At 40.7% G+C, this 15980-nt stretch overlaps 1 long non-coding RNA gene across 1 annotated transcript in view; it reads left to right on the top strand.

Annotated features, from left to right (window-relative positions):
- The window catches only part of LOC141991692 (uncharacterized), a 55205-nt gene that overhangs the window by 37064 nt on the left and 2161 nt on the right, over window positions 1-15980 (top strand). The gene's annotated exons all lie outside the window — the stretch shown is intronic.

The raw sequence follows: 15980 nt of genomic DNA on the forward strand, positions 1-15980 counted from the left end.
CAGGTTCAAACCAAAACATTGGTTAAAACTTTTTAAATCTAATCTATGAAGATTTATATAATTCTAGATGTCTTGTTATAAAGATGACTTTGTGCTGTGTTTTTTAAAAAAAATCTCTTACTTCATCATCAGTAATAAAGATTCTGCAATTAAAACTTGTGTACTTGGACTTTCAAAAAGCCTCTGACAAAGTCCCTCAACACAGACTCCTATGCAAACTAAGAAGTCATGGGATAAGAGGGAAGATCCTCTCATGAATCAGTAACTGGTTAAAAGATGGGAAACAAAGGGTAGGAATAAATGATCATTTTTCACAACGGAGAGAGGTCAATAGCAAGGTCCCCCAAGGAGCTGTATTGGGACCTGTGCTGTTCAACATATTCATAAATGTTTTGGAAAAGGGGGTGAACAGTGGCAAAGTTTTCAGACAATACAATATTACTCAAAATAAGCCCAAAGCCAACTGTGAAGAGTTACCAAAAGATCTCTCAAAACTGGATGTCTGGGAACAAAATGTCAGATGAAATTCAATAATGATAAGTGCAAAGTACTGTGCATTGTGTAAGTGGGGGAATAGTCCCGCTATTGTGGGGAACTTTCCTGGCTTCTGCACTAACCCAGTGAAGTGGTGGGGAACTTTCCTGGCTTCTGCACTACCCCAGTGTAGTGGGCTAGCGAAAGGATAGCTAAAACTTTTTTAGTCTAATCTATGAAGATTAGATCACAAAGTCTTGCTCCCACTTCCTTTACCCAGAGGCCTCCCTGCCCTCGGGGGCTCCCCTTCCACTCTCCTGTCTGGCAGACTCCTTGTAACCCTAACAAGGCTGGGCCCAGGATTCCTGGGCGGCTTGACCCCCAACTCTGCTGTGGTCACTCAGGACAGGGGCTAGGGTGTCCCCACTCTGGGGTACTCTCTCTGCACTGGGCACTTCTCTGACCCACTGATGATTACATGCAATTTAAAGCAAATGTAAGTTATTTAATCAACAGTTAATTTTAAAAAGAATAAGGAAAAATGGGAAAGGTTAAAGGAAACATCACCCTGCTCTGTGGCAGGGAACATCACAAACAGTGTCTCTGAAATGTCAGGGCAGTTCACAGTCTGTTCCTTGTAAGTCCCAGGCCTCCTGCTCAGGCTCTGGCTTTGCTGCAGGGATGCTGTGGTTTCGACACTCACTCTGGTGGTGGCCACACGCTCTCAGGCTCTAGGTGGCAGGGCCATTCTTCCCAGCATTGCCCCCGCCCTGTCGGGGGTATCAATCCCACTCCGAGTCTGGCTAGCAGAGCCTCCTGGCTGAGGCGTCTTCCTGTGCTGGGCCCACTGACCAGGGTCCCCCCTCGCTCTCCCCAGCTGCTCACCACACCCTGCTCTGGACTGCTCCAGCCCCAGCCCCAGCTCCAGCTCCACTCTCTCTCAGCTCCAGCCCCCTGGGCTGCTTCTCTGGTCCCCCGGGCTCTGGTCGCTACAGCTCTCCTCCCAGGACAGGTCTGCTTTGCGGGCTGCTTCTGTGACTCTGCTCCCAGCACTGACCTGCTTGGTGAGCTGCTTTTCTGGCCCCTCTGGCTCTGTTTGCTGCAGCTCTCCTCCCAGGGCAAGTCTGCTTTCTCTGGGCTGTGCCTCTGGCTTTGGGGCTGCAGCTCTCCTCCCAGCACAGGGGCTGCTCTCTCTGGGCTGCTTTTCTGGTCCCTCTGGATCTGGCACAGCTCTGCTCCCCAGCTCAGCTTGGGCCCCGTTTTCTCCTTAGCTTGGCCCCACTCTGTCTGACCCAGGCAATTCCAGCTCACACGGAGGATGGGACCTCCTTGGCCTCCTGACTCCCTGTTTAGCATGCCCACCCTGTCATTCAGGCTGACCTGGAGCATTGGCCTCTCCCCATTGTTCCTGGGGACAGTCAGTCTCAGGGTCCTGATTTCCCATCGACCCTTCCCCCTTTTAGTACTGGGAGCTAACAACTAAAACACCCCCACTGAATGTTAGTAAGGGGGCAACAGTCCCCTTACAATTGGAAAAAAAATCCCAACTATACATACAAAATGATGGGGTCTAAATTAACATTTACCACCTAAGAAAGATCACGGAGTCATCAGGGATAGTTCCTTGAAAACATCTGCTCAATGTGCAGTGGCAGTCAAAAAAGCTAACAGAATGTTAGGAACCATCGGAAAAGGGAATAATAATAAAAAGATAATAAAACAGAAAATATCATAATGCCACTATATAAATCCATGGTATGCCCACAGCTTGAATACTGTGTGCAGTTCTGGTCGCCGCATATCAAAAAAAGATATATTAGAAGTAGAGGTATAGAGAAGGGCAACAAAAATAATTAAGGTTATGGAACAGCTTCCATATAAGGAGAAATTAAAAAGACTGGTATTGTTCAGTTTAGAAGAAATGACTAAATGGGGGAGGGGGAAAATATGATAGAGGTCTATAAAATCATGACTTGTGTGGAGAAAAGGTGTTATTCACCCCTGTAACACGAGATCTAGGGGTCACCTGATAAAATTAATAGGCAGCAGGTTTAAAACAAAAGGAAGTACTACTTCACACAAAGCACAGTCAACCTGAGGAACTAATTGTCAGGGAATGTTGTGAAGGCCAAAAATAGAAATGAGTTCAAAAGAGAATTTGATGAGTTCATGGAGGATAGGTTCATCAATGGCTGTTAGCCAAAATGGTCAGGGACACAATTCATGCACTGGGTATACTTAAACCTCCAACTACCAGAAACTGGGACTGGACAACAGAGGATGGATCACTTGGAATTGCCCTGTTCAGCTCATTCCCTCTGAAGCATCTGGGACTGGCCACTGTCAGAAGACAGGATACTGGGCTAGATGGACCATTGGGCTGACCTAGTATGGCCAGTCTTATGTAACTTGATGTTCGGTTTTAATTAGTGTTGTGTCATCTCCATGATACTCTGTTTACCCATTCAAATCAGAACAGGTTTTTCCTTTTACTGCCAGCACATTTTTGTCTACTATAAAGTGCTCGAATGTCATGGAGTAGTTTTGCTCTTTCCCATGTAGAAAGGACAGTTCTGAATTCTGGAACGTAGCATTCACAATTGGAACTTGGCGAACTGGAAAGCAAACAGCTATTTCATGTTGACGTATCCTGATTGACATTCAGTACAATGAAAAAAGAAAAGGAGTACTTGTGGCACCTTAGAGACTAACCAGTTTATTTGAGCATGAGCTTTCGTGAAAGCTCATGCTCAAATAAACTGGTTAGTCTCTAAGGTGCCACAAGTACTCCTTTTCTTTTTTCTTTTTACGAATACAGACTAACACGGCTGTTACTCTGAAACCATTCAGTACAATGCAGACAAGATACCGTACATGTGATTTGTATGTCCATGCATATGCCATTTCAAGAACAAAGGACAGCAAAAAAAGTCTTTTTTTTACCAAGTAACTTTCCTTGTTCTTTGTATTGAGGTTGTCCCTACAGACCCCAACCAAGATGCGGGCCCCCATTGTTGTAGGCACTGTAAGTATACTGAGAGAGAACCCAGACAAGGTCACAATCTAAACAGACAAGCCTCTGCCAGGGGAAATAGAGGCAAGAGAGGTGAAGCAAAGTGACTTGCCTGAGGTAATACAACAGACCAGTGTCAGGAATTGAACTCATATCACTTGACTCTCAGTCCAGTAGACCACTGTGTCTCCCATTCTTCCTAAAATAAATATACTTTAAGGTCCCTTCAATGTACCCTTAGGGCTCAGTATATTTTCTACTACTTCAAAGGACTGGTCTCTCGCTTTCACTGTGGCCAAGATTCTGTTTCTCTTAACAGTTCTTCCTGGGCCCTGAGTCAATCCCCTGTCCTCTCTTGCTCTTGGCTCCAAACTTTTCTTTCTGTCCTCCATTTTCCACTTGGCTCCTCAGAGTTCTCTGGCTTTGTTACAAAGGCTCCAAGGATCACACACCCTCTCATTCACCTCTCTCTCCTTATTCTCTATAGCTTCTAACTACAATTGGCCTGATTCAGATCTCTCAGTGATTTAATTCTAATGGCTTTAATGCAGTTAATCCCTGCTTTATGGCAGTGTTGTTGAGCACAAAATATTTCTACTTTCCATGGTCTTTCAAATACACATTTTTGGATATGGTTTACCTCAACATCCCCCTAGGTTAGAACTGGCTCCCTGTTTCAAAAACTGTTGTAAACTTTGCCCATATTTCTTGGGTCTCGTCTAATCCTGGCATTTTGTCACTTCTGAAAATTCCTTGATCAGTTGTTCAAGCAATCTTGATTTCCTGCAATGTTTCTCTTTTGAACAACGTACATCTGCTGTTGGCATCAATCCCACATCCTATTTTGTGAACAGTGAAGCAAAGCATTCATTTAATTTTTTTTCTTAGCAGAGTCAGAATCTATTGTCAATAAATTATTACCCTTGCCTTGGATGCCATCCTGTCTCCTTCACTGACCTCCTATTCTTTCTGTATTTGAAACGTTTCTTACTGCTCATCTTTTGGTGAAATCTTGTTTCATTCTTTATCTTTGCTTTACTTGTAATTTCAGTCTCCTAATTGAATCTGTAATATGTCTAGTCTTTCCCTGTAACTACCTTTTTCTTCTCTATGATTACTTTTTGCACTTCAAGGGACAACCATGTTTGGCATTTTGTGCTTCTAGTGTATGTATTGTTTAATGACATACATAAATCTGTGACAAGTTTTAGAGTAGCAGCCGTGTTACTCTGTAGTCACAAAAAGAAAAGGAGTACTTGTGGCACCTTAGAGACTAACAAATTTATTTGAGCTTAAGCTATCGTGAGCTACAGCTCACTTCATCGGATGCATCTGTGAGTCTACTCTAATTTGGTTTGAAGTCTCTATATTTTTTCTAAAAAGAAAAGGAGTACTTGTGGCACCTTAGAGACTAACCAATTTATTTGAGCATAAGCTTTTGTGAGCTACAGCTCACTTCATCGGATGCATCCGATGAAGTGAGCTGTAGCTCACGAAAGCTTATGCTCAAATAAATTGGTTAGTCTCTAAGGTGCCACAAGTACTCCTTTTCTTTTTGCAAATACAGACTAACACGGCTGTTACTCTGAAACCTACATTTTTTCTGTGTCATTTCTTTCCATTACTTTATTCCATTCAGTTTCATCTGCATTCTTCCATAATTATAGCTACTCAAATACAACCACTTCCTTTTTTCCATTTATCCTCTTACTTTATCATGAATTAAACGCCATAGGTAACAAATTTATAGTCACTATTGAAATACTGGTTTCAGAGTAGCAGCCGTGTTAGTCTGTATGAAGATGTTTGTCCTTCTTAGTGTTCAGAACTAAATTGATAACCTCTTTCTCCCTCCTTGTACTTTTCTGCTTTAAATTTTGTATACAAAGGCAATCTCATGCCCCTGAAAAGGTACTGATCAATTTATTCCTTAGTGTGTTTTGCTTATATCCATAAAGTTAGCATCTTTCGTTTATTATACCATATTACACAGTGTAAATCAATAAAGTAAAAATTAAGAACACTTCTAGTCTTGCTTATAATAGATCTTTAAACACAAGACACTTTTATGCTTCATTGAAGGATTGTTGATACAGATTTTACTTTTTGGTAAGTATGAAGATCCTGCAAAACCTAACATTTATAATAGATGCATACAGGGAATATTAATATAGATCGAATAAGAATTTACTGAGCTCACAAAGTGTGTATGGGTGCTTTGCTTTTATTCAGTAAAAAGCAATTGTCATTCAAAGCCCGTGTGTAAAATTAGACCCCTCCCCTGATCTTGCAATTGATATCATGTGGGTGGGATTGTAGCAGCTATACAGAGCCCCCTCTGACTTCAGGTATCATTTTGGAAGACTTGAATGAGGTTCTATGTGAGTATGTTACCAACTGCAGAATCAGAGTCGTAGGTGGCAAAATATGCTCTGACCTACATGTATATCTCACCAGTACGTGCTCAATAGATGGCATCCCATTTAGAGTAGGTACTTCTATAGCTGATTATGAGTTTTCAGGCATAAGCAGAAAAATAATAATAAGAGAGTACAATGAAGGACCTTATCTACACACATCAATTTGAAGAGCCGTAATCTGTTCTGTATGTGCCATTCCAAACAGTGATAGCTTGGATGTCTAAAGTGGTCTCAGCATTCACGAAATTCAAAGAATGTTGACTAAACAAAATTATTCCCAAATAGCTGGGCACATCTGTATATATGATTTATGCTACAAGCTTTACCCCATAAGAATGCCACAGATTTGACTAAGCACAAGAAAGAATTAGGTTTTCATAAATGAGCAGCCACATCCAAAAAGGTGCCAAATAAATGTACTGCCATAGTCATAATTGGTATAAAGCAATAAAGTGGCAACAATCTTTTCTCAATTCCTGCATTATTTTTTTATCCAAATTTCTTTTAAAAATTTTTGTAATTAAATGTCTCCTATAAGCAGGATACAGTCTACTGGCAGTAACCTCTATTGTTAAAGTTGCCTAACATTTCTCAATATAATCTCCTATTTTTTTTTAAACTGAATGAAGCAGAGATCCTGTGGAAAAAATTACATATGATCATGTAATTAACAACTGTCTCCTAATGCATATGCAGAATAGGGCAAAATTAAGTTTGAATGGACAACTTTAATTCTGGCATTTCTTAACTTTTCAGCGCCTGACTTTGCAATCTTAAGAATATTCTTTTAATGTAGTTTTTGTTTGCAGTCCTGGTGTAAGCCTACCGCTCTCTGAATGCTTTAGTCTACCTGACATTCTGCTCCTCTGCCTGTCAGCCTGTCATGTTGTTTTTTCTTCCCTTTTCTTTCAAATTAGCTGCTTATAAAATGTCATTTTTCAGTCAATTAGCTGCTTATAATATGTCAGGTTGACAACTTTGGAGACTTCAGTCTTCTGTCTCTCTACAGAACCATCACAGCATGGACAGCAGCAGTTCAAAACTTTCCTCTGTCACCCCATCAGAGATGTGAGTGTGTTTTAATCTCAGTGACCATTCCTTCCTTCCCCATGGATGACCTTAGAGGGCAGATATGCGACCCTTGTTAACAGAGTCAGCCTTTGTGCTCTATGACGGAGAATCTTAGCTTTCATAAAAAAACAAAAACCTGCTTATTTTCCTTGTAGAGATAGTTTTGAATCTGTAAAGCAATGTGCAGTAGCTCCTGTGTACATGTAAATTAATGGTCAGGTAGGCCCACTTCTGCAGTAGGAAACTGGGGAGAACTTAAGGATCTCCAGCTCCTGCCACACATGCTATTTAAAATTGGTCTGTTAACACTGGAAAGCATCCTAAAGCATTGTCTTGCTGGCCTCCCCTGAAATCTTTAGACCAACTCTATGCATAGAGGAAAAGGGACAGTTTTGTCTGGGGTTACAGGAGGTGGCAAAAAATTATTTCACAATCCCAGCCAGAATTCTAAGGCTGGTTCTTCTTGTTAACATTTTCAGCCCTCCCTGAGGCTGGGACTATGCCAACAGCAGTTCAGGTGGCTCTACTTTCTTCTTGAATCCCTCACTGTGCCTGTGGGAGAACATGGGAATGCACCATGTAATCCCAACACATTCCTTTGGCAACCAAGCCAGTAGCACAAGAGAAGTAGAGCAAGCAGGGACAAGCTGCCATCGCTGTAGCTTTTCTCCTCACTGGCTCTTCCCTGCCCAGTCCCAGCCCAGAGTATGAAGACCTAGTACTGGGAAGAAGCCTGGAGCTCTGCTCCCCCTTGGAACACTGCCACCATCAAGGGGAAACCTACTCTCATCCCTCTACCACCAGCAGCTAGGGTAGGCCTCTCCCATACATCTAGACTTCCCACCCAATATTCTACATTACCTAGGAGAGACCTGCCCACCTGAAACACTAAAAGGGACCTATTCTGCAAATACCAGCAGAGGGGATCCACATTCACTCAGCCAATCAGCACTGCCAGCATGCCCAATTTATCTTTTCTGGGCCACTCATTTTGAAATCCTCTCATGTCCTCTTCTTCATTTCATGTGCAAACTAAACCATCCCAGTCTTTTCAATCTCTCCTCCTATGGACGTCTAAGCATCATCACTCATCTCTGCAATGTCATTTCTCACCTGGATAGACTGGACATGGTACACCCTGACCTAGTATACTGTGTTCATTGAGTCATAATTTAGTGTTATATTTTCAGTATCATTTTCTTTAGCTCATTCTTTATACATCCTACTATTTTGTTTGCTTTTTTGACTACTGCTGTTCACTAAGTAGTTTCCGTTGAATTGTTTACAATGATCCCCAGGTATTTTACTGGAGTGGTTACAGTTAATTAAAAACCTAGTAATGTGTGAGTAGATCAAATTATTTTTACCAGTGTGGATTACCTAAGTACATCAAGAATGAATTTTATCTGCCCCTTCACCTTATTTTATGAGGGCTCTGTCTTCTCTTACCGAATCTTACCTAATCTACTTAATTTTGTGCCATCTGCAAATTTTGCCTCCCATTTCCTATTTCAGATCTTTGATGTACTATATTGCGATCCCCCATCCTACCATGGACTCTTGAGGCAACACATTGTTAAACTTTTAACAAGTTGAAAGTTAACTATTTATGTGTACTCTAGTTTCTACCTCTTAGCCAGCTTCTAATCCACAATACTTCACTTCTCACCCTTGACTACTTGTTTATCTTAATAGCATCTTCTAAGTGGCTTTGTCATAGACTTTTTAAAAGTTCAGACAAATATCAGCTAGTTCTCCTTTATCCATTACTTTGCTGACATGCTCAAAGAATTCTAGAATATTAGAGTGACAAAATGCCAAATACCCAAACAAAACCCCCACCATTTGATCTGACAAACATTCATTTGCCACCTTCTCTGTTTTACATAAAGGCTCTAGCTGAGCCCTTCTTGGTTGAGGCAAATATCACAGTGAAACAAATACTGACAAGATGGGACAACTTGCAAAATGCAATGATCTGGCTGGAAGATGAAATTAAATCATCAACTAATGAAATTAACAAGGTCCTACTAACTTTGAAAATTTGAAGAGCATGCAGAAAGCAAGACATGTAAACAGTTACTGATTAAAAGCATGTGATAGCAAGTCATCTCCTGGCCCACAGTTCCCCCAAAACAGAGAGCTAGAAATGTTGGCTCAAACTAGAAGATATTTATTTCACTCAACATGAAAGGCAGGATTTCTGTAACAGCTATATTCCTTCTATACTAAGTGATATATGCATATTACAAAAAAAGAAGCATAGAGAAAGCAGAGATACAGGGGGGAGGAAACCTGTAGTAGTGCATTTTAAAGAATCTCAGCTTCTCTAACTTGAAAACCTTGTTACTCTCTAAGAGAGTGCTCCCTATAGCTTAATCTCCCTGCCCACCCACCTTCAGATTCTCACCAATCTGTAGAAAGGGAGTTGTTTTTATAGTAAAGTCTCCACCCCTTTTCCCCACCATGTCTAGCGCATATATAAGCTAAGAAAGCTAGCTCTCATGGTGGACTACATTTCCCAGCTACCCTACCTTGCAAAATGCAGGTTGATTATGATGGTCACAATAGTGGACTACATTTCCCATCTTGCTTTGCCACAGGCCTGCCTCTAAAGATGGCCACAAGGGGAGTCTATATTTTTTTAGAGCTGGATGAGAATGATTATAAATCATCTCTGTAGTCCTCACCTTCCCCCTTACTGCAGAATCTAGCCTTGGGCCGGAAAACTGGGCACAATAGGATGTTTTTCTATTTTAGCATCATGGTACTTTCGTGAGGCTATATCATCTCCTTTGGTAATAGCTCCTATTGTCCTAGAGTAATTTGACTTTTGAATGAGGAACGAAAGAGTTTGATAATCAGAACGGATCTGATTAACAATGCCTCTGTTTATCTGGAGAAATACTACAGAGTTAGTCAGGCATGGACACAACAACTCCTCTAAAAAGGACTTTAAATGAAAAGCCCTACTTTAGGAGAAAGTCTGTGTCTTCTTGGAAACAGGATCAAAAGAAGAACTAACTTTGGGGGAGGATTTTTTCTTCTTCTCTCCTGATCTTAAACTTCACAAGCAAGTTGGAAAATGGAATTGACTGATGTTAAGAAGAGTTCCTAGTAGAAGCTTGTCATCTGTTCCCAGATAAATAAAAATTGTGTCCCAAAATAAGGATCTATTGATGTAGGAAGCAAAACTCCTATTGACTGCAAGCTAATTGTATTTGTCAACTAAATTAATTGACTTCATTGACAGTTTAGCTTAAGGAAGGCGTGCAGGAATGGTCCTGAAAACATTTATATTCTGAGACACCACATCCTTGAACCATCTGTTTGAAAATAAAAGATGGAAGGGGAAAAAATAGCCAGCAGAAATCCTTTGGAAGGAGTAAGTTTGTGGCAAGCTTTTGAGAGTTCATTAAATCATATTTCTCTTTTATTGCATTTTAATTTGTAATTGCTGTTTTATTCATGTTGTTCTTTAAGACTTAGTCTTATAGACAACATGTATCAGATGCCAGTGACCCAGCTGGCTGGGGTAAAATAGTCTCTAGAGAAACAGAGTTGCAAGAGAAAAGAGGTCTAAGATATATTATTCATCCCCCGGAGAGAGAGAAAACAAATTCTAAAGAAAATATCTGGAGGTTATGACCATTTGAAGTGTGTATATTAATAAATTGGAGATTGCTGAAAATGCATTTTAAATGAGATGCTATAATTGGCGCCTTAGCTAATACATTAACAAAGTACATGATGGGTCATTGAGTCATTAAAGGTATATTATTTTTCTATGTTTAGAGTAGTTCACTTTGCTCTTTAAATGCCATTAGGTGAGGCTATGTGCAAACGCTCACCCATGGGCAAAAACGGGGTGGGGTGTAAGGAATCTTTACTCTGCAACTGTCAGATTATGGGAAGTGGCAGTACTTCTCCCCCTTTTGCTCTGTAGGAACATCTGAAGGAGGGGACTCAGGCAACAGTGTGCAACACCATGTTTTACACCATTCTGTCTCCCCCGTTCTCCCTTTCTCAGAGCCAGTCAATAGCTGATATTCTGCTCAACTGCACACACAAAGACAGGTCTGCAGGCAGCTGGCCAGCGGGGGAGCACCAGAGTTAAAAACTTTTTTCTTCCAGAAGTCTGAAGATTCTAGCTCCCCAGCAGTAGGGAGGAGGAGCCTGCTTGGCTTCACACAGAGCTGAAGGGGAACAAGTAGTGTGGGAGCGACATGGGAACCAGAGGCAAATGGAAACTTGAGGAGAGGGCAGGGGGAAGAGAGGGAGCCCAGTTCCAAGGGTGTGTGAACAGGGGGAACTACAGGGGAGAAAGTGGGAATAAAAGAAAAGGGGCAGGGGGAAAACAGCATGAAGGCAGCAGAGGAGAGAGGGCACCTTTAAAACCAGTTTCTTGTCATCTCCTCTGAACTCCAGGGCCAAAATTATTCCCCAACCCTCACCCCAAAGCCTGTAGGCAAACTCTACAAATAATTTGCTACTCAAACAGGCAAGGTTCTTGTTATTTTTGCCCAGGTTCTAATGTAATGTCTGGATGCAGTCACTATGGGCCAGATTCTGCCTTTATGCATGTTGATCAGTCCCTTCCTTTGCCAGTAGCTACGCTGTAACTGAAGGGACCACAAACAACGTATAGGAAGGACATACTCAGTGTGGATAAAGTTTACATAATCTAGTTCTGTGTGAGTGATAATGTACCGTATGAGCTCATCCCTCTAAAACCAGATGCTGGGCTCCCTGGTAAAAACGTGTCAAATAGGGTAGGGGATTCATGAGAGTTTGGAAAACATCCCTGGAAAGAAAATGAGAATGGGCAAGAATTGGGGGAAAGGAGTCATCTGTGAGGAGTCTGAAAACTCAGAACCCATTTTGGGGAATATGGTGGATGACAGGAACACAGTGAAACTAGGAAGAATAGGAAATAATTCGCTAAAAGCCATAGTCATGATCATTAGAGACGAAGACAGAAACAAGAGAAGTGATTCTTAAGAGAACTGTTTTGGGGTGAATTGGAGACATCTGCAGGAGTAAGTCTAGTAGCATCAGATACCCAGCCAAGAATTGTTTCCAACAAGCTGCATAGTGAGGGATAACACTTGCTCTTTACAACCTGCCCTGCAGCTGCCTTCACCACAGCTGTCTAGACTTGATTCTGTGTCCATCGTGTCAATCCAGAGTAACTCCAATAATGCTTATTGAATAAATCAACTGAGTAGATGTCAATGGAGTTATTACAGATTTACACCAGTGTAAGGAACTGAATTTTGCCCAGTGGATTTAGTCTACCAGTAATTTATGTTGGGCACTTGTTATTGGGAAAAGATATAATGCTTGTTCAGCAAAAATATTTTTTTTCATGTTTTCCTTCACTCTTTCTCTATATTGCATTGGAAACATTCTGGTGCATATCAAGTCCTGTCTCTCCTTATGGTGTGGCACCAGCCAGTTCTTCTTTCTTTTTTTTTTTGGTGGTGGGAACTGGAAACTTTGTACCCCAACATGATTATGAGTGTGATAAATACTTTAAAAAAACTATTTGCAGCAATCCAGAACTGCAGAGCCAAATGGATCTTGAACTTCAAAAGTTCTAAATTCTGTTCTAGAACCAATTAATTAGAACTTTGGAATAAGAAGTTCTCATCTCTTTAAAGATCTATGATGCATTATGCTATTATTTTTATTATATTTATTTTGCAGCACTCACAATTGTGCTAGAGACCTGGCAATATAGAAAAGAAGATATGGGTCCTGCTTTGGAAATTTTAGCCCAGATCCTGCAAAGATTTTTGCATGTGCCTAATTTTATGCCAACTTTGAGGTCAATGAGACTACTCATAGTGCATAAAGTTAAATACATGCAAAAGTCTTTGCCGTATCCAGGCTAAAATTTCAGACACGATAAAGGGGGCAACAAAACAATAGGTGGGAAATGGGGAAGAAAGGGCAGGGTTACAGTAATAATATGACATGCTTATGCAGTGAAGACAGCTGTGCTGCATTTGGTTTAATGCATTTTTAAAAATTTCTATCTACGTAAAAGAAAAAAAAATGCCTGGAAGCAGTGTTGCCTGTTAGCTAGAGCACTGGACTGGGACTCAGGAGATCTGGTTTCTATTCCTGGTTTTGGTAGGTGACCTTGAACAAGTCACTTCAGCTTCCCGTGTCTGTTACCCTATCTGCAAAACAGGGATAATGATACCATTCACCTGCTTTGAGATCTATTGATGAAAAGTTCTGTATATGACCTCAGTACTATTATGATTTGAGTTGCCATAGAGCCTAGTCCTGGACCAGGACCCCATTGTGCCAGTTGCTGTACAAACACAGAACAAAGACACAGTACCTGCCCCCAAAAGATTACAGTCTAAATTGGCTGACTTCCAATGGGCATAACAGAAGTTGAGATTTGAATGAGGAGACTGTAGTTGCTTGCCAGATGACCTCTGGAAAAGCATTTCATGAATAGGGAGCGGCCTGGAGCAAGGTGCTGGTTTCATTGTCAAAGTGGACAAATTAAGTCCTGAGGCCAGCATCACAATGTTTACCATTTTCCAACTAGCTCTAGCTATTAGGCTGCACGAGAATAGGAATGTATTGTAACCTTTTGTGCTAGGTTTCAGAGTAACAGCCATGTTAGTCTGTATTCGCAAAAAGAAAAGGAGTACTTGTGGCACCTTAGAGACTAACCAATTTATTTGAGCATAAGCTTTCGTGAGCTACAGCTCACTTCATCGGATGCTCAAATAAATTGGTTAGTCTCTAAGGTGCCACAAGTCCTCCTTTTCTTTTGTGCTAGATTCACTTCCCATGTCCTCTGTTAATAAAACGCAAATGTTCACAGAGGGAATGGAAGATTTTAGCCTGAAAATTAATTGTTAAACAGTAGAAAGAAAAAAGAAGGTAATATTGTAGATTTAAATGATTGTTTTAAAAACATAACCAAACTAGCAACAATATGCACTTTTTCATTAACACCGGTCCTCCCTCCCTAATTCCCTTTGATCATTTCTTACACCTACTCAGTGTTGCCAGCTCATGATTTTGTTATGAGTCTTGGGATATTTGGTGTTTAGCTTGAAGCTGCAGCTGCTTGTGACATGTGAGTTCATGAGAATCTCAGCTTTCATTTATTAAATAAAAAGAAGTTCCTAGTCCTCATGGTTGTGAAAAAAGCTTGCAAATATGACCCCCAAAGCAGAGGGCAAATAAAAAGAACCCCCACTTTATTGATTTGAAATCTCATGATGTGAAGCAAATATCATTTTGGAATGTTTGGGCATGTCAGTGCTACCTACCTGTTGCATCCTGTCTTCAGTGAGACCCGCCCAGTCTGCAATCTGCTCTGTGTGGCTGGGCCCTTGTGCCCATGCAGTCTCACTGCAGTCAGCGAGACCCAGAAATGCTGGGATCAATCCAACCAGCATGGACTGAAAGGTTTTAAAATAATTGAACTAAGGCCTGTCTTTCACTATGTCTTTGTAAAGCACCTAGTCTCACAGGGCTGGGTACTAGTGCAATACAAAATAACAACTATGCAGTTATAACATTCCATATCAAGATATTTTTATATCCTTTGCCTTGTAATACGCCAACATCTATTCAAGTATAATAATCTCTGGTTAAAGCAAAATCAAGACCATGGGGTTTAGATGATATTAGAAGAGTGTAGTGAATTAGGTAAAATTATCTGTCAAAAGTAAGCTAAAGGGCCAAATCTGCAGTGTAACTTCAGTGGAGATGCACTAATGGAAATGAGAGGAGAAGTGCCCCATAAACTTTAAGATCTTCATATGTGCAAGTCTCATTGGTTTCAGAATTTCCTGTGCTATGTACATGCAGGGCTGAGCACTTGGCTTGAATTAAAAGAGAAATAAAATCACTGGTGTTAACTCTCAGACCTCAAGGGCCAGATCCCCAGCCATTGTAAATCGATGGCGCTCCACTACTGTCAGTGGAGTTATGGTGATTTACACCAAGTGAGGATCTGACCCAGAAGTTTTATTGGATACCAAAATATGTGTTGTGTCTCTTTGAGGTAAGTGCCATAGAACCTTTTAAAATTACAATTGAATATGAAGGTGAGTGACAGAAGAAAATAGGCAGGCTTCATTTTATTTTATTTTTAAAAAGAAGTGTCAATAACATTCCCCTTCCGCCCCCTCAAAGAAACAATGTACAAAACAAAATTTTTTTAGTATAATATAATTAACTTCACCCAAGTGTATATGTGTGAATAAAAATCAGGAAGTACATTTACTTTCTGAGAAACAATTCATAATTTGAATATAGCTCAATTTCACATGGGCACTACAAATATGAATCCTTCTTCGCAGTTGTTTTTAACAGACTAATTGTTTAGAACTGCTGGACATTTTGGGTAGCTTTGCCTAAATGTCATAATCATAGATACTCTGAAGGCTGCACAGCTTTGGAATTTACTCCTCTCCTCGATCCAAAAGAACCTGAATCAGTGCACGTTGGAAAGTTCCCCAGCAGCTGAAAATAGGTGACAGAAGGGGAATTGCTAGAAGGGCCAGGGGATATGAGTTTTAAAGTTGTCTGGTTTGCTGGGTGTAAGTTATATTAAATTGTCATGCATTGAGGTCCTGATCCTGCAGACACTTACAAAGACGCTTACATCTACTACTGCGAGTAGCCCCGTTGAAATCAATGGAACTACTTCCAGTAGTAAAGGTAAGCATGTGTTTGCAGGCTCAAAGACTTAGAATGTATTTTTAAGTTATGTCGGTTAAACACAGAGCATATGCATAGGGGTCTTTTCTTTTTAGTATTTCTATAAATCTAAATAAACACACTTTCCAATTAAGTGCTCTTTATGATTTGGAGGCAGCTGTGGAACAAAATACAGAGATAAATCTATATTGATTATTACAGTTTTCCCTATGTTTAAATACAGGACATCATAATCATACACTGTAGAGTGTTGGTGGTTACATAGCATGCCTGCATGTTAAAGCAAAGTGAGCATG

Source organism: Natator depressus, chromosome 7 (genome assembly GCF_965152275.1).
Source record: "Natator depressus isolate rNatDep1 chromosome 7, rNatDep2.hap1, whole genome shotgun sequence".
Classification (NCBI taxonomy): domain Eukaryota; kingdom Metazoa; phylum Chordata; order Testudines; family Cheloniidae; genus Natator; species Natator depressus.